The sequence below is a fragment of the Callorhinus ursinus genome, unplaced genomic scaffold, assembly GCF_003265705.2.
Source record: "Callorhinus ursinus isolate GAN/ISIS: 27379988/994484 unplaced genomic scaffold, GSC_fseal_2.0 scaffold37, whole genome shotgun sequence".
NCBI classification, from domain to species: Eukaryota; Metazoa; Chordata; class Mammalia; order Carnivora; family Otariidae; genus Callorhinus; species Callorhinus ursinus.
Window position 1 is genome coordinate 4,410,836 of NW_027397099.1, and position 18,441 is coordinate 4,429,276.

General features: G+C 41.7%; 1 protein-coding gene and 1 pseudogene across 3 annotated transcripts in view; one reads left to right on the forward strand and one right to left on the reverse strand.

Annotated features, from left to right (window-relative positions):
- The window catches only part of WWP2 (WW domain containing E3 ubiquitin protein ligase 2), a 138,044-nt gene that overhangs the window by 89,565 nt on the left and 30,038 nt on the right, over positions 1-18,441 (reverse strand). The gene's annotated exons all lie outside the window — the stretch shown is intronic.
- Positions 2,058-6,740, forward strand: LOC112836939 (large ribosomal subunit protein eL22 pseudogene; annotated as a pseudogene).

Consider the following 18,441-nt stretch of genomic DNA (forward strand, 5'->3'; position numbering starts at 1 on the left):
CAAGAATGAAGTCTCCTAATCTAAGAAAAACACTCCGAGCATCCTGGAAGACTGGAGGAAAAGGGAAAATAGTACACTCAAATGAGATAAATGAAGTTTGATCTTAACACTCTCTCAGCAGCCGCAGCGCCTCCCCTGGGAGAACCTGGGAGACTGGAATGGACAACCAGGCGGGAGCCGCTCTCAAGTAATTGGAGCAAAGTAGAGGCCTGCACATTAGAGGAAATGTTTCAGGGGGTTTTGTTTTGTTTTTTGTTTTTTTGGGGTGGTTTTTTTTTGGTGTTTGTTTTTTTTTTTGGTGTTTTTTTTTTTTTTTTTTGGCAAGGGAAGGAAACCGCTCATACCCAGGCAACAGTCTCATTTTCCTATCACTGATTCTGGGCTCTCATTTCAGGCCTATAATAGCTGTCACTTTAGATGCCGAATGCTACAAGGCTAATTAGAAACAGTGGCACTATGCCTCTGTGGGGCAGGCTTAAGAAGAATGAGAGAAGTTTCTGGACAGTACAGTCCTATACTAACAACCTAATTTAGCAGAAAAGTTTCCCAAGTCTTCCTTGAGTAACAATCTCCAGGCCTACACTGTCCAGTGTGGGAGCCCCAAGCCACATGTGGCCGCAGAGCACTAGAAATGCGGCCGGTCCAGACTGAGATGTGCTGGGAGTGTGAAATGACACACCAGATTTCAAACGCATGACACGCACACAAAAAAAGAATGCAAAAATACCTCAGTAATAGCTTTCTTTATACTGGTTATATATAAAAATGATAGTATTTGGGTTATATTAGACTAAATAAAATATATTATTAAAATTGATTCCACCTGTTTGTTTTTACTTTTTTTCATGTGGCTACTAGAAAATTTTAAATCACATACATGGCTCACATTATATTTCTATTAGCCAGTGCTGCTTCAATGCCTCCTCCCTGCCATTTTTTGGTCATAATCTGGAGCAGCTCTCACTAACAAGGCCTGGCTGGCCCCAAGGGCCATCTCTGCGTGACATGACTGCACCAAGCCCATTCATGCCTCAAAGCTTCCCACGTGCTCCCTCAGCCTAGAACGCTTTTCTCCTGTTGCCCTAGGCATCCCTTTGCATCCTCTGGCCTCCTGGTGTCACTTCCCCAGAGGAGCCTTCCCTGACACCCCCAACCTCAGGAAAGGTGAAGTTCTCAGGGCAACAGTCCCAGAGCATCTTGTACTTCCCTCCATCACATGTCATCACTGGCCTAGTGTCTTTCACTGACCGGCTTCACGTCTGCCCATTTTCCTCTCTAGATCCTAAATTCCAGGACAGCGCCTTGTTCATTCCAGCTCTTTAGCATCTTACCCAGAGCTGAAGGTAAAAATTTACCACGTGAATGCTGATAAATAAACTTCTTACCCACCCCCGGCTCCAGGCAGGACTCACAATCCTAAGAAAATGTCCTAGAGTGCAGATTTCCTCTCATACAAAAACCCTGCTCCAACACTGAGAAATCCTGACATCTAAAAAGGAGAAAAACAAGATGGAGGGAAAAATGCCTTGACCGCCTACTACGGATGAAAATGCAAAAGGTCACAACAGACCTCCAGCAGAAGAGAAAGGGGAACAGCTTCGGCTGGCATTCGTGTTTCGAGGGGTAGAATCACTCTTTGCTCAATACGTGCTCCCAGGAGAGTGACCGGCTTCCAAAACTGATAAGCTTACAGAACACTCGAGAGGCAGCAGTAAACCCCAGGCTATGCCGAGGCAGCCACGTATGGGGGAAGAGATTCCTGACAGAAAGCTTTGCTTCTTTCTTCAAGTGAGGTTTCACAAGGCAACCTCTCTGCTGGTGACACAGAGAGCAGGTCTGTTTTAACAGTCATTGCAGGGCCCTGTGTGTTTACTTTTGAGACTTCTGGCTGAAAGGACCTTTTCTTTCAAACAGCTCTCCACTGACACCAAAGCCACGAACTGGGCCCGGCCATAACTTTGAGAAGCTGGGGATGTGGGGATGGGGGAGGGGGGTGCTCTTGGCTTCTTCGGGAATTCCTTGAGGTTCTGGCTTGGCCATATCTGCCTGAGGTGCAGATGATGGAAAGCAACACACAGAGTGCTTTTCAGAGACTATTAAAGACGGTTTTAAACCCCAATGCCTGGCATCTGGTGCCAATCAAGAAAACAGTAGTCACTGATGTAACTGCAACCAGACCGGGGCAAAATGAAACAACGGCTTGCTTTGGGAGGCCAGGGACGGGTTCAGCCTGATGCCTCCCCAGATCAGGCACTGGGTACTACCCTGGCCCCACCTCTGCCTCAGAGGTGAGCCATGACACTGGCCACAGAAACCCGAGTCACAACAAAAGATGTTCATCCTCACTACTCTAATTCAGTATATATAATATAGTATTTATATTTTGTATATATGTATTAGCGTCTTGTGTTCTAGGCACAGGGGTGAAGGGACGCCCAAGAGTGAACAAAAATCAAACAACGCCTGCCCTGTGAAGCTTACATTCCAGCTGTAGAGGGCAAGGAATGAGATAAACGAAATATATCATATTATATGGGGATACTGCTAAAAAGAAAATAAAGCAGAGAAAGCAACAGGGAACGCTGGGTAGGGAGGATTTGCAATTAAGACCATTTGGTCAAGGCCACATATTATATGATTCCATTTGTACAAAATGTCCAGAAAAGGCAAATCTACAGACACAGAAGGTAGATGTGTGGTTGCCAGAGCTGGGGGTGGAAACAGAAATTAATGGTAAGTGGGCATAAGAGATCTTACTGGGGTGATGGAAAAGTTCATGGCAACGTTGCACAACTTGGTACAATTTTTAAAAATCACTGAATTGGGGCACCTGGGTGGTTCAGGTGGTTAAGCTTCTGCCTTCAGCTTGAGTCATGATCCCGGGGTCCTGAGATTGAGTCCCACATTGGGCTCCCTGCTCAGCGGGGAGTCTGCTTCTTCCTCTCCCTCTGCCCCCCCCATGCTCGCACACTCTCTTTCTCGCATAAATAAATTTTAAAAAATAAAATAAAATAAATGATTTAAAAATCACTGAATTATACACTTCTGAAACAGAAAGAATGGTCAAAGAAAGCCTCACTGGGGTGGTATCTGAGTAGACGGGAAGGGGGTGAGGGAGCAAAGCCATGAGGACACATGAGGTAGAATATTTCAGGAAGACGGCAAGGTCAGCACCAAGGTCCTAAGGCAAGAATAGCAGTGGGTCAGAAGAAGAGCAAGGGGGCTTGGGGACTAGAGGGGGGCCTGCAGAGGGGGAGAATGGCTGAGATAAAAGAGGAGTGACATGAAGATCAGGGAAGGTCTTTTAGGCCATTAGGGGAGGATTTTAGCTTTTACTCTTAGTGCAATGGGCAACCACTGTACAGGTGATATGATTCGGCTCACAGTTTGGGTTATTCTGGCTGCTGAGTTCAAAAGTGCACTGTAGGGAGACAGAGGCTGATGCAGGGAGACAGGCAAAGGCCTCCTAACAGCTGAAAAGAGGGATCTGGACATGGTGATGGCAGCAGTCATGGTGAGAAATGGTCAGCGCCTCAAACATATCTCAAGGGTAAGGCAGGCAGGACATGCTGACTGGATGTGGGTTGTAACAGAAAGAAAGAGTGGCATCAAGAAAGACACCACGATGCTAAGCCTGAGCAAGACTGAACCACCACTGCCTGGGATGGAGGAAGCTATGAGAAAGCAGGCAGCTTGACTTTTAACATGTTAATGTGAAGATGTGAATTAGATATCCAGAAACACACAGTCTTTCGTTACCATGGCTGAGGCCCAGGCTGCAAGTTACACGTGTCCAGACCAAATTGAAAGCCATGAGGCTAGACGAGATCTTGAAAGGCAGGGGTGGAAATGAACAAGTGGATGCAGGACTAAGCCAAGCTGGGGTATCCCAATGTTTCCAGACCGGCAAGGAGTAAACCAACAAAAACGACAGGAGTGGCCAGAAAGACAGACAGAAAACCAGTCGGGTGTGGTATCCGGAAAACCAAGTGGAAACAGAAGGTCGAGAGGAGGGATCGACTCATCATATCCCATCAGTCAGGCAAGCAAGCTGAGGATGAGAACTGACCACTAGATTTCACAACAGGGAGGTGACGGAGGCACGTGACATGGGGTAAGGAGAACAGAAGCTTCCCCGGAAGTTTCCCAAGAAGAGGAGAGAGGACAAAAGAAGAGATGCAAATTAAAATAAGAGTAATTGCTTTTCACTTAACAGAGGTTAAAAGGTTGACAACCCCCAGCACCACGGACAAGAACAAGAAGTACAGGGCGCCTGGGTGGCTCAGTTGGTTAAGCGACTGCCTTTGGCTCAGGTCATGATCCTGGAGTCCCGGGATCGAGTCCCGCATCGGGCTCCCTGCTTGGCGGGGAGTCTGCTTCTCCCTCTGACCCTCTTCCCTCTCGTGCTCTCTATCTCTCATTCTCTCTCTCTCGAATAAATAAAAATAAAATCTTTGAAAAAAAAAAAAGAAGAAGAAGAACAAGTACAGAAGGGTGAATAGGTGAGCGGTGAGCGGTGAGCAGTGAGCATGCATTATTGGCCCAGGCTTTGCAGCAGATCCAGGCCACAGGCATCAAAAACCTTGAAACTCGCCTGCCCTTTGACCCAGCAATTGCCAGCCTAGGAATTTACTACCTTAAGAAAAAAGAGCTCTCTTTATAAGAATTGACCAAAAAGTCTTGCTTATAACAGTGAAAGAGTAGAAATGGCCAACAATAGGAGAGTGGTTAAATTATGGTGCATTCATTCCAAGAAACCTGCTATGGCAGCCATTAAAAATGGTCTAGTTTCACTGAGGTAAAAAAAGAAAACAAAACTGGGTGAAAAAAGTTACAAAGCAATCTGCATAGTGAGTTCCCATTTTGGAAAAAAAAGTTGCACATACAAACATATATGATTTACATACCACCCCAAAAAGCTTAGTGGATATATAACAAAGGATTTATGGGGTTAGCGCTGAACAATAAAATTTTAAGTGATTTTAACCTTGTCCCTCATTGGAAGGCAGTAGATGAAGAGAGGCTGTGAGGCCAAAAGGCCTGGATTAAATCCCGGTTCTGCCACCACCTACTTGTGTGGCCTTGGAAAAGTTACATAATAACATCTACCTATTTCCTCATCTAAAGGGATGGCAACACAATCTGTCTCACAGGGACACAGGAGGACTAAATAAGTTTTAATACTTGTATTTTAAGAATTCAAAACAATGCCTGATACACTCTAAAGCAATTCAGAATGGTTTTTGTCAGGGCCGCTGGGTGGCTCAGTCGGTTGGGCATCTCCTTTGGCTCAGGTCATGATCCCAGGGTCCTGGGATCAAGCCCCACATCGGGCTCCCTGCTCAGTGGGGGGCCTGCTTCTCCCTCTCCCACACCCCCTCCCCACCCAGTTCATGCTCTCTCTCTCTCTCTCTCTCTCACAAATAAATAAAATCTTAAAAAAAAAAAAAAGAATGGTTTTTGTCTTTTTTTTCCCAATAAGCATGAAAATCATTAAGAAGAAGAACAATAATATTTTCAGTTTTTGGGACGCCTGGGTGACTGAGTTGGTTGGACAGCTGCCTTCAGCTCAGGTCATGATCCCAGGGTCCCAGGATCAAGTCCCGCATCGGGCTCCCCACTCAGCAGGGAGCCTGCTTCTCCCTCTCCCTCTGCCCGCCACTCCTCCTGCTTGTGCTCTGACAAATAAAAAATAAATAAGTAACATTTTCAGTTTTAGAGGCATGTGTTATTTTTATAATCAGAAAAAATAATATTTTCAATTTGGGGAACAACATAAAATTTTTCAGAAATTTTTTTTTCTTAAAGATTTTATTTGTGGGCACCTAGGTGGCTCAGTCATTAAGCGTCTGCCTTCGGCTCAGGTCATGATCCCAGGGTCCTGGGATCCAGCCCCGCATCGGGCTCCCTGCTCCGCGGGAAGCCTGCTTCTCCCTCTTCCACTCCCCCTGCTTGTGTTCCCTCTCTTGCTGTCTCTCTCTGTCAAATAATTGAATAAAATCTTAAAAAAAGAAAATTTGGCTATGCAGGACTGCTTTGGCCATTTCTACCATCAGGCTTGTTCAAGACACTGGAGTTTGTAGCTATGTCCTAAGTAAGATCTCCTGATCAGCTCAGAGGACTGTCACATACTGTCTTTCATTTTTGTCCCCTGTCACTTCTTCCTCAAGTTTAAGAGTAGTGAACAACTTTATAAATTTAAATGTAAAATTGTTTTTGCCTTTCCGCTTCCGGTGCTGCCATGGCCCCTGTGATAAAGCTTGGCGGGGGGGGGGGGGGGGGGGGGGGGAGACCAAAAAAAAGTTTTTACGTTTACCCTTGACGGCACCTACCCTATAGAAGATGGAATCATGGGGGCACCTGGCTGGCTCAGTTGGAAGGGTGAGCAACTCTTGATCTCGGGGTTGTATGTGCCCCATGCTGGGTGTAGAGCGTACACACATACACACATACACACATAGAAGATGGAATCATGGATACCGCCAATTTTGCGCAGTTTCTTCAAAAGAGAGAATCAAAGTGAAAGGCAAAGCTGAGATTCTCAGTGGTAGGGTTGTACCACTGAAAGGAGCAAGAGCAGGATTATTGTAACTTCTACGGTGCATTTTCCAAAAGGTATTTGAAATATCTCACCAAAAAATATTTGAAAAAGCATAATCTTAGCAAAGAGTTATAAATTGCGTTACTTCCAGATTAACCAGGACGAGGAAGAGGAGGGAAAAGGGGAGGAGGTGGGTTAAAATTCATTTCTCTGGAATATTTTGTATGCGTTCTTGAATAAAACTAGGGGGAAAAAATTAATTTAAAAAATAAACATAAAATTGTTTTTAACTGTAGAGCAAATTTTTTTTCATTTTCTCTCTTCTCCCTCTGATTCAAGTTCCAAGGATTAGTAGTTTTATTTATCTTTCAGTTGAAAAACTGGAAAAACAGCGCTGTGTTTACTTTAAAATAAATGCACACACTGTCTGTCAGGCGTGCCTCCTTGAGATGCACAGCCCACCCACCAGAACACTCCATCCTTACGGAAGAGTGAGGGAGGCGGTGCACCCCTTATGACTGGCCTATCTGTTCTCAAAATATAAAGTGCCGAAACAACCTTCTGCTTGTAAGATTTTTAAATAAATAGGGAGCTGTTTGCTTTCTTTCTTCTTTTTTTTTTTTTTTTAGACACACATGGGCAAAGACGAGAGATGCATAGGACATGGAGAGCATAAGCAAGGGGCTTTTCAAAGTCTACTTCACTTTTCACAGTGGCATGGGTATAGCAGTTCTCAAAACACCTGGTGTGCATTCTAGAAGAGAGGTAATGAGTAAATATATGGATGATGCTGAGAGCCAGGGCTCTCCTATGGGAAGGAAGAAAGTTAGGAAGAACCCTGTGGGACTGAACTAGAAATGGAGGTTTCATTATGACCTCCTGGTGTTTTATACATAGACAAAGAAATAGATATTTACACATCTGTTTATAGACATGTGCACAGAGAGCTAGCTAGATAGCGGGATGGACAGATATAAAGTCTGTCAGAAAAAAATGAATGCTTAAGAGCCAAGAAAGTTTTGAAGAAGAGCAGTATGAGAAGAGATAACATCCAACCTGATGCTGACACTCCCTCCAAAGAAAACAGTGAGACTGTAAAACCCATTAGGAAAAAATACAACTGGATCCCTACCCCGTATCATAAATCAAAATAAACTCTCGACTGATTCAAGGGTTACATATTTTAAAAACTAATTAAAGAAAACTGTCACGCGGCACCTGGCTGGCTCAGTTGGTAGAGCATGTGACTCTTGATCTCGGGATTGTAAATTCAAGCCACACACTGGGTGTAGAGATTACTTAAAAATAAAAATCTTAAAAAAAAGAAAAGAAAGAAAGAAAGAAAACTATCACAAGTATCAATTTAAGGAAGGTACCTAGCTTTATCTTTTTCCCAAGCAGTTAGCTTTGTGGTTCTCCGACTGAAGCACACATCAGAATTCCCTGGAAAATCTGATAAAACAGATTGCTGGACCCCACCCCCAGAGTTTCTGATTCTGCAGGTTTGGGATAGGGCCTCAGAATTTACATCTCTTTTTTTTAAGATTTTATTTATTTGAGAGAGAGAGAGAGTGCATGAGTTAGGGAGGAGAGGCAGAGGGAGAGGGAGAACCAGGGTCCCTACTGAGCAAGGAGCCTGTCACAGGGCTCAATCCAGGGCCCAGGATCATGACCTGAGCTGAAGGCAGACATTTAACTGACTGAGCCACCCAGGCACCCCAGAATTGGCATTTCTAACATGTTTCCAAGTGATGCCCATGTTGCTAGCCTGAGGACCACACTTGGAAAGCCACTTGGTTAGCTGATGGTCCTAATGCCATTTGTTCACCTTTTCTGATTCTCAATGCCCCCTTTATCATATAAGAAATTCTAACTATATTGGAACATATTTGGAAAATAATACATGATGGAGGACATATCACAAGGATACAGGAGCAGGTCTGAAGAGACACCCACTGGCCAAACCAGGGATAATGTGAGCATCAAAATAATGGCAGAAATAAACTATAACCCACTGAATAAAATAAGAATCCATGAGTTGAGACTGATAATACATGCCTAAAAGAAAAGGAAATACTCTTCCTTGCAAGAGTAGACCAACTAATAAGTGTACAAGGAATAATAAAACTGGGGGAAAAATTTGCAACCCACACAGTAATGACTGATTCAGAAAAAAAAAAATTAATGAATGCAAAAACAAGTAGGTGAAGGTGTGACAAGGGACAGATATTTACATAATCACAAAGTATTATGCCTCCCCATAAATTATTTTTTAGTTATAAAAAGAAAATAGTCATTTTACCGTGGAGAACCTGGCAGACACCACTTTAACCAAAGGATCAAAGTTAACATCGTTAACAATGAAACACGCTGAGTCATGTGCCTCCTGATATTTTGCACTTAGAAGGACACAATATCATTTCCTGAGCGTTCCTGCCAAAAACACATACCCTGAATCTAATGCTGAGGAAAACCCAGACAGAGCCAAACTGAGAGGATTCTACAAAAAGACAGGCCTGAACTCCTCAACAATGATAGCGTCATGAAAGACAAAAACAGGCTGAGGAACTAATCTCATATTTAAGGAGACATGACAACCAGATGCAATGCATAATTTTGCATGGGATCCTGGATCATGGGGAAAAATCACTTTAAGTGCATTTTTGCCACAATTAGAAAATATGAATTAGGTAACAATACTGCAAAAATGTTAGGTTTCTTGATTTTTTTTTTTAAAGATTTTATTTGTTTATTTGACAGAGAGAAAGGGAACACAAGCATGGTGAGTGTGAGAGGGAGAAGCAGACTCCCCACCGAGCAGGGAGCCCAACACGGGGCTCGATCCCAGGACCCCAGGATCACGACCCGAGCTGAAGGCAGAGGCCTAACGATTGAGCCACCCAGGTGCCCAGTTTCTTGATCTAATTGTACAGTGGTTAGGTAAGAAAACATCCTTCTTAAAAAACAGACACTTAGTACTTAGGGACAAAGAAGTACAAGGTTCCCCCAATGTTTATAGCAGCAATGTCCACAACAGTCAAACTACGGATAGAGCCCAGATGTCCATCGAAAGATGAATGGATAAAGAAGATATGGTATGTACATATGATGGAATATTACTCAGCCATAAAAAAAATGAAATCTTACCATTTGCAACAACATGGATGGAACTAGAAGGTATGATGCTAAGCGAAATAAGTCAATCAGAGAAAGACAATTATCAAATGATTTCACTCATATGTGGAATTTAAGAAACAAAACAGAGGATCATGGGGAAGGGAGGGAAAAATAAGACGAAATCAAAGAGGGAGACAAACCTTAAGAGACTCTTAACTATAAGAAACAAACTGAGGGTTGCTGGAAACGAGGTAGATGGGGGGATGGGGTAACTGGGTGATGGGCATTAAGAAGGACATGTGCTCTCTCTCTTTCTTGCTATCTCTCTCTCTCTCAAATAAATAAATAAAATCTTAAAAAAATAATAAGGACATGTGGTATAACGAGCACTGGTTGTTATATGCAACTGATGCATCACTGAACCCTACTTCTGAAACTAATAATATACTATATGTTAATTAATTGAATTTAAATAAATAAATTTTTAAAAGAATGATATATACCTGGAATATAATACTAGCAATATAACATAGTGACATAATAATAATAAATAACATGTATTGAGCATTCAAAAAAAAGTACAAGGTTGGTAATTTAAAATGATTCAGAAAATGATTATAGATGTATGTATAGCAATGTTAAAGCAAACGTATCAAAATATTAACAGCTGGGTGCAGGGCATAGGGGAATTCCTTGTCCCACTCTTTTAACTTGTTTCTCAATTTGAAATTATTTTAAAATAGAGAAGGTTTTTTTTAAAAAATCTACTTCAAGCTACAACTCCCCCCTTGCAAGGAGGACAATCTGGTAGTGCCAAGATCTATCTGCAGGGTTAATGAGGCCAGCTGCAGGAGAGGGGAACTACAAGAGAAAATCAGTCGAGTCTTACATCCTACCTGCTACCAATTTAGAAAGAAATCAAGATCATCCAGTGGGCGGATACAGATGAAACATATGCTAATAACTACCAAAGCTTGAAAATGCCCCTAATAAAAAGGTTTTTAAAAATCAATATTCGAGGGGCACCTGGGTGGCTCAGTCGTTAAATGTCTGCCTTCAGCTCAGGTCATGATCCCAGGGTCCTGGGATCGAGCCCCGCATCAGGCTCCCTGCTCCACAGGAAGCCTGCTTCTCCCTCTCCCACTCCCCCTGCTTGTGTTCCTGCTCTCATTTATCTCTCTGTCAAATAAATAAATAAAATCTTAAAAAAAAATCAATATTCAACCCCAACATCTGGCTTCCACACAGAGATGAGGAGAGCCGACCTTAAGAGCCAAACCAGTCCTTTGAGTCAAGTACTTCTTGCAGCCACAGCCAGGTCAATGTCCTTGCAGAAAGTCAGCCAAGGCTGACCCTTACACAACTGCAGGACTCGAGCAAAGCCCTCCACCAGGCATAACACACCAGCTGAGCTTCCCAGTCAACTTTCAAGTCCACCCAAGGGACAACAAGGCAGCGAACAAAGGAAGGAACTGAGTCGCGTAGCGCAGAGAAACACCAAGCAGGACAGGCCTTTTCCCAGGCAAAGCTGTTTCAGGAAGACCAGGCCACAGTGAGAGGAGTCGCCTAACTTGCTGTGACCTACTGTCCTACATAACCGTATTCATACTTAACACACCACTCTGGACACACTCCCAGCCTAGCAGCTCCCCAAGGAATGCAGGTGCCAAGACCCTGGAGCTGAAATACCTCACATTAATGATAGCCTCTCCACTCCATACCCCCAGGGCTTTTGCATTTGTCCAGCCTTAGAACTCTCCCTTGAGGGACGCCTGGGTGGCTCAGTCGGTTAAGCGTCTGCCTTCGGCTCAGCTCATGATCCCAGGGTCCTGGGATCGAGTCCCACATCGGGCTCCCTACTCCGCGGGAAGCCGGCTTCTCCCTCTGCCTGCCGCTCCCTCTGCTTGTGCTCATGTGCTCTCTCTCTGACAAATACATAAATAAAATCTTAAAAAAAAAAAAAAGAACTCTCCCTTGGAACAACCTTGGGGCTGCCTTCCATTTAGGCAAGCAGGTCCTACATCAAGAAACAGGGTCTCTGCCACCACCTCGAGGATTTGAACCTCCCCAGCTTTGGGAAGAAAAGAATCAGAGGAGGCAGGATTACTACCATGACTACCACAGTTACTATTTCTATAGTACTCACTATGCTTAGCTCATTTCATCTCCAAATAATGTTTTACAGATAAGGAAACAGAAGCACAGAGAAGTAAGTGACTGTCTGACATCACAAAGCTCGTGGAATCAGCATTCAAACCCAGGTAGTCAGACTCCGGAATCTACGTGTTCTTAACCACTTTTCCATGCAACAGATCTGTAACCACCAGAAACAGCCTTGCTCTAAACAGAAGGCTTTACGAAACCCAGCTGGAATGTTACGTATCTCATCTATGCCATTGTCATCCTAGATTTCCTTTTCTACGAAAAAACAGCCCACTGCCCAGCGACAACCCACATTTTCCATCAGATTGGATCTGATGTGTCTCACTACCCCAGTCAGCCACACACACACACACACACACACACACATACACACACACAGTGCTACGGCTGGTGCTGGACAGCAGGAGCCGTGGTGATGGTCACGCACAACATAAGCACCGGGAAACAGAAAACATCCTTCTGAATCACTCTGGGCTCAAAGAGAAAAACCGCAACAGCAATTACAAACAAGGAGCAGGACATAGCAACAGATAGGGATTTGCCCCTAGAAAACTGTTAGACAGTTATCTACCAAAGCTAAACATACATCCACTCTTTGAACTGAGGGACCTAGATAGATAGATAGACAGGCAGACACACACACACTCAATAGAAATATATGTATATGTCTTCCAAAACACACGTATAAGAATGTGCCTAGCAGCTTTGCTCATGCTGACCCCAAACTGGAAAAGAGCCCCAATGTCCACCAACAGGAGATTAAACAAATAAATTGTGGTATAGTCATATAATAGGAACTTTAACCCCTATAAAAAAATAAACCAGTATTACATGCAAAAGTATGGGTGACTCTCACAGATACAATGATGAGCCAGGCCAAGAAAATGTACTGTATGATTTCACCGATAAAAAATCAGGAATAGGGGCGCCTGGTGGCTCAGTTGGTTAAGCGTCTGCCTTCGGCTCAGGTCATGGTCCTGGGGTCCTGGGATCGAGCCCCACATCGGGCTCCCTGCTCCACGGGAAGCCTGCTTCTCCCTCTCCCACTCCCCCTGCTTGTGTTTCCTCTCTCGCTCTCTCTCTGTGTCAATTAAATAAAAATTTAAAAAAAAATTCAGGAATAGGCAAAACTAACCAATAGTGATAGAAATCAGAATAGTGGTTATCTCAGGGTGGGCATAGGGATACTGACTAACAAGGATGTGGGAATCTCCTGGGACCTTGAAATGTTCTATATTTTGATCTGAGTAGTGATTACACAGATGTGAACATATGTAAACATTCACTGAACTATATCACTTAAGGTTGGTGCACTTTTCTTTAAAAGAAAAAAATGTGAATACCCAGGGGGTTAAAAATCAAAGCCAAGTTGAAAGCATGAATGTTTTCATCATTAAACAAGACAAAAATAAATGCACTATAAGCTTTCAACTCAAAAAGCTATAAATGACCAAATGACTGGATTAAAAAAAAAAAAAACAGATCTAGGGCAAATAGTTGAAAAAGTTAAAGCTAAAAATGGAAATATTAGAAAATAAGATATAATTGATAAATCCAGTAGTCTCGTGAAAAATAAAGAGCAAAAGTTAAAACAAAAATGCTTACACTAGTCAAGAAAAAAAACTGGGGGGGGGGGGGCCCTGGGTAGCTCAGTTGGTTAAGCGTCTGCCTTAGGCTCAGGTCATGATCCCAGGGTCCTGGGATCGAGCCCCACATCGGGCTCCCTGCTCGGCGAGAAGCCTGCTTCTCCCTCTCCCACTCCCCCTGCCTGTGTTCCCTCTCTCACTATGTCTCTCTCTGTCAAATAAATAAAATCTTAAAAAAAAAAAAATTGGGAACAAATACCAAAAATTTTAAGTGAGAAAGATGAGAAACATTTTTAAATGAGAATGCGATTTAAAATATTAATACTAAAAAAACAAAAATAGTATAATAAAATCTTTATACTAATAAATTTGAAAAATCTCATGAAAAATTTTTCTCAGAAAATATGAATTAACAAAACTGATGCAAGATGAATCAGAAAAGCTGAACAAACCAATCATTATGGGGTAAAAAACTGAAAAAGTCATCAAAGAATTCTTTCAGAGAAAGCAGCCAGACCCAGATGGTTTTACGGGTGAGGTCTTTCCTGCACTCATGGAACAGATAATTCCCATGTTATAGAGTCTGTTCCTGAAGTTGGAAAGAGCTTCAATTTACTTTATAAAATTAGCTAAGCCTCGATTCCAAAGCTGACAAAAATAGTACAAAACTACAGACAAATGCCACTTATGAATATAGGTGGAAAACCCCCAAATAAAATATTAACAAGCAATTGTAACAAAATTTTCAAGGAATAATCCAACATGAGCAATTGGGTATATTCTAGAAATTTAAAGATTGTTACTATCATCCCAGTAGTGACCTTTCTAAATTAAAAAAAATTGATTTATTTATTTTAGAGAGAGAGAGCACGAGCAGGAGGGGGAGAGGGAGAGGGAGAGAGAATCTCAAGTGGACTCCACGCTGAGCCCGGAGCCCAATGTGGGGCTCTGTCTCACAGCCCTGAGATCACAACCTGAGCAGAAACCAAGAGTCCAATGCTCCACCAATGCACAACCCAGGCTCCAGCCCCCATAGTTACGTAAAAGATATTTGACAAAAATTCAACACCCTTCCTGATTAAAAAACAAAAAACAAAAAAAAACAGTAATTAATAAACCGAGTGGGGTGGGAAACAAGAAGAGGTTACTAACACCCAACTTTACACCCAGAGAAGAGTCATTAGAAAGCACAGTTACCAGACAGAGTGGGATGCCAACTTCATCACCACTGAATCAGGAAGTTGTATGCAAAGCAACAATGAAAAGAAGTGTAATTATTTCCTAATGTGAGCAAAATTATCAATCTTAGAAACCACAAAAATGTCTACCAAGAAAACCCAAAAGAAACTACTGAAAACCTATACTAAGCATTCAACAATTGAATGATTATAAAAACAAAAACATGCAGAAACTAATAGTCATATATCAACAACACTGGACTAGGAGACCCAACAGGAAAAAATCCCACTAAAAATAATATCAAAAATATTTTTACAATTTAAAAGAGTCTATCTAAAGATAACTTCAAAATGATTTGAGTGAATTTAGAGAATTCTAGAGAATTCTAGGTAGGAAGAATTAGTATAGACATTCTCCATAAAGGAACTTTACATAGGATAGAATTTCCATAAAATCTTAAGGGAATGGGGGGAAAGGGAGGAGGAAGAGGGGAAAAACTTGAGAAAATAATTTAAAGTTTAGGTGCTGTTGTCATATATGCAAAGAAAAGAGGGGGAAGATTTTAAAAAGCAGAGAAGCTCAAACAGTCAGATGTTAAAACATGGTAACATTACAACAGCTAAAACAGAGTGATTTTAGAAGTCTAATAAAACAACAGATGAAATGGAAAATCCCTCACACAGGCCCAAGTATGTGTATGTGTGTGTGTGTATGTGTGCATGTATGTTTCATTTACATATATATACATTTTCTTAATATACACTGAAGGTAACAACTCAAATCATCAGGGATGATAATCACAGATGGATTATTCAGTACGTACTACTAAAGCAACCAGTGAACCACTAGGGAAAAATTAAATTAGATCCCTACTCACACTGTACACAAAATTAAACTCACTTTAAGAATTAAATGCAGGGGGCGCCTGGGTGGCTCAGTTGGTTAAGCGACTGCTTTCGGCTCAGGTCATGACCCTGGAGTCTCAGGATCAAGTCCCGCATCAGGCTCCCTGCTCAGCGGGGAGTCTGCTTCTCCCTCTGACCCTTCCCCCTCTCATGTGCTCTCTCTCTCTCTCATTCCCTCTCTCACAAATAAATAAATAAAATCTTTAAAAAAAAAAAGAATTAAATGCGGGGGGGGGGAGGATGGAGTGCCTGGGTGATGGACATTGGGGAGGGTATGTGCTACGGTGAGCGCTGTGAATTGTGTTAACACTGAGGAATCACAGACCTGAAACAAATAACACATTATATGTTAATAAAAAGAAAAATATAGAAATGTGGGTGTGCCTGGGTGGCTCAGTCGGTTAGGCATCTGCCTTTGGTTCAGGTCGTGATCCCAGGGTCCTGGGACTGAGGCCCCCGTCGTTTCTCCCTCTCCTTCTGCTCCTCCCCCCCTGCTTGGGCTCGCTCTCTCTCACTCTCTCTCGCGCTCTCAAATAATCTTAAAAAAAAGAATTAATGTGAAAAATTAAAATCACAATGAACTAGGAAAAACCAGAGGTGACTATTTACCTGAACTCAGGATGGAGAAAGCCTTTCATAAAGGAAAAGGTTACAAATACAAAGAGTGATGAGTCAACTGCAAGTTTAAAACATGTTTGAAAAATAGAAAAAAAAACCTACAAAATTAAAATGCAAATGAAAAACCGGAAAAATATTTATAAATTATAAGACAAAGAGAAATGGCCTTAACATATAAAGAACTCTTTCAAAACTATAAGAGAAAAATGTACACTTTGATATAAAAAGAGCAAAGAACATTAATAAGGCAATAAACACACTCTAAAAACATTCAATCTCCTTCAATAAATCACAGCATCAAAAAGCAGAGCGAAGCTGGGGTAACTTCAGAGGCATAATGACCAAATTCAATGACAGACCTTGTCTGAATTCAGGTTCAAGCAAACCAACTTAAAACAACACTTTGAGACAATGGTGAAATTGAATAGGAACTGGGTATTAGGTGATAATAAGGAATTCATGTTAATATTGCTAGCTGTGATAATGGTATCGTAATTATATAAGAAAACATCCTTTTTGCTTCCTCTCTGGGCTCAGACCTAGTTTGTGGTGACATGGCTAAACAGACCAAGAAGGTCAGAATCATTGGTTCATATGAGACCCATTATGGTGCCTCTCGCAGGAAAACGGTGAAAAAGACTAGAAATAAGCCAGCATGCCAAGCACACTTGCTCCTTCTGTGGAACAACCAAGATGAAAAGACGAGCTGTGGGGAGCTGGCATTGTGGTTCCTGCATGCAAATAGTGGCTGGTGGGACTCAGACCTACACTATCACTCTGCAGTCACAGTAAAGTCAGAGGCCATCAGAACCTGAAACACGTGTAATTTACTTTGAAATACTACAACCAAAAAAAAAAAAAAAATAGATGAAGCAAATCTGGCATAACGTTAATTATCAAAGAGACAAAAAAAAACAAAACATTTTTTTCCAATAAAGGCCAAGATGCAAGAGAAACCAGCAGTTTGAGCACTGCTGATGGGAGAGTAAATTGGCAGAACTTTTCTGGAGAGTAATCTTGCAATATGTGTCCAATGTCACAAGTATGTGAAAAATGCTTAAACCCAGCAAACCCATCTTCAATAATTTATCACAACTATCAAAATAGGCACAAAGATTTATAAATGTATAAGTTTACCATAGCATTATTTGTGACTATAAAATACTGAGAACAACCCCAATGTCCATCACACAACCACCTGAGAGACTACTACCAGGCAGTCACCAAAAACTACACTTTGGAAGAATAATTAAAATTATTTCAATATATTGGGGGCAGGGGTGCCTGGTTGGCACAGTTAAGTGTCCGACTCTTGGTTTCAGCTCAGGCTGTGATCTCAGGCATGTGAGATCAAGCCCCACGTCGGGCTCCATGCTCAGCATGGAGTCAGCTTAAGATAGTGTGTCCCTCTGCCCCTCCCCACGCTCGCTCTCTAAATAAATAAATAAATAAATAAATAAATAAATAAATAAATAAAATCTTTTTTTTTTTAATAAAGGGCAAATACTGTATGATTTTACCTATATGAGGTACCTACTCAGATGCACAGAGACAGAAAATAGAATGGTGGGTGATGGAGGGAAGAGAGTGAATGAGTTGTTTGATGGGTACAGAGTTTGAGTTTGAAATTCTGGAGACAGATAGTGGAGACGGTTGCACAATGTGTATGTACTTAATTGCCACTACACTGTACACTTGGAAATGGTTAAGATGGTAAATTTTGTTAAGTGTATTTTATCACAGTTAGAAATATATACGTAAAGATATATTGAGGGGCGCCTGGCTGGCTCAGTCAGAAGAGTATGTGACTCTTGATCTGGGGGTCGTAGGTTTGAGCCCTAAAATCCCCGTGCAGAGATTACTAAAAAAAAAAGTAAATAAATACATTTTTTTAAAAAGATATACTAATACATTTTAAAGAGTAAAAGGCAGGTTACAAAATATTATGTTTATGTATGGTCTCAATTTTGTTTCATTGATGTCTTATTTATATTTGCACACAGGAAAAAAAGGCTCAGAAAAATATATGTCAAAATGGTAGTAATTATCACTAAGTACTGTGGCTTACAGGAGAATTTTATTTTCTTTGTGTGTCTGTGTGCTTTTGTGTAATTTCCAGTTTTTCTACAAGCACTTTTATAATCAAAAGCAAAAGTATGTTGACGGAACAAATGAAGAAGGGAAAAAAAAAAAGGACAGTCATACTGGCTGCTGACCCTCATGTGAGAATGTCCACAGGTATATTTCCAAATGACATAATAAATGTAATCCTCCTTGATAATCAAATTATAAAAGGCACGCCAGAGTTTGGGAAATAAAGACCAACTCAGAA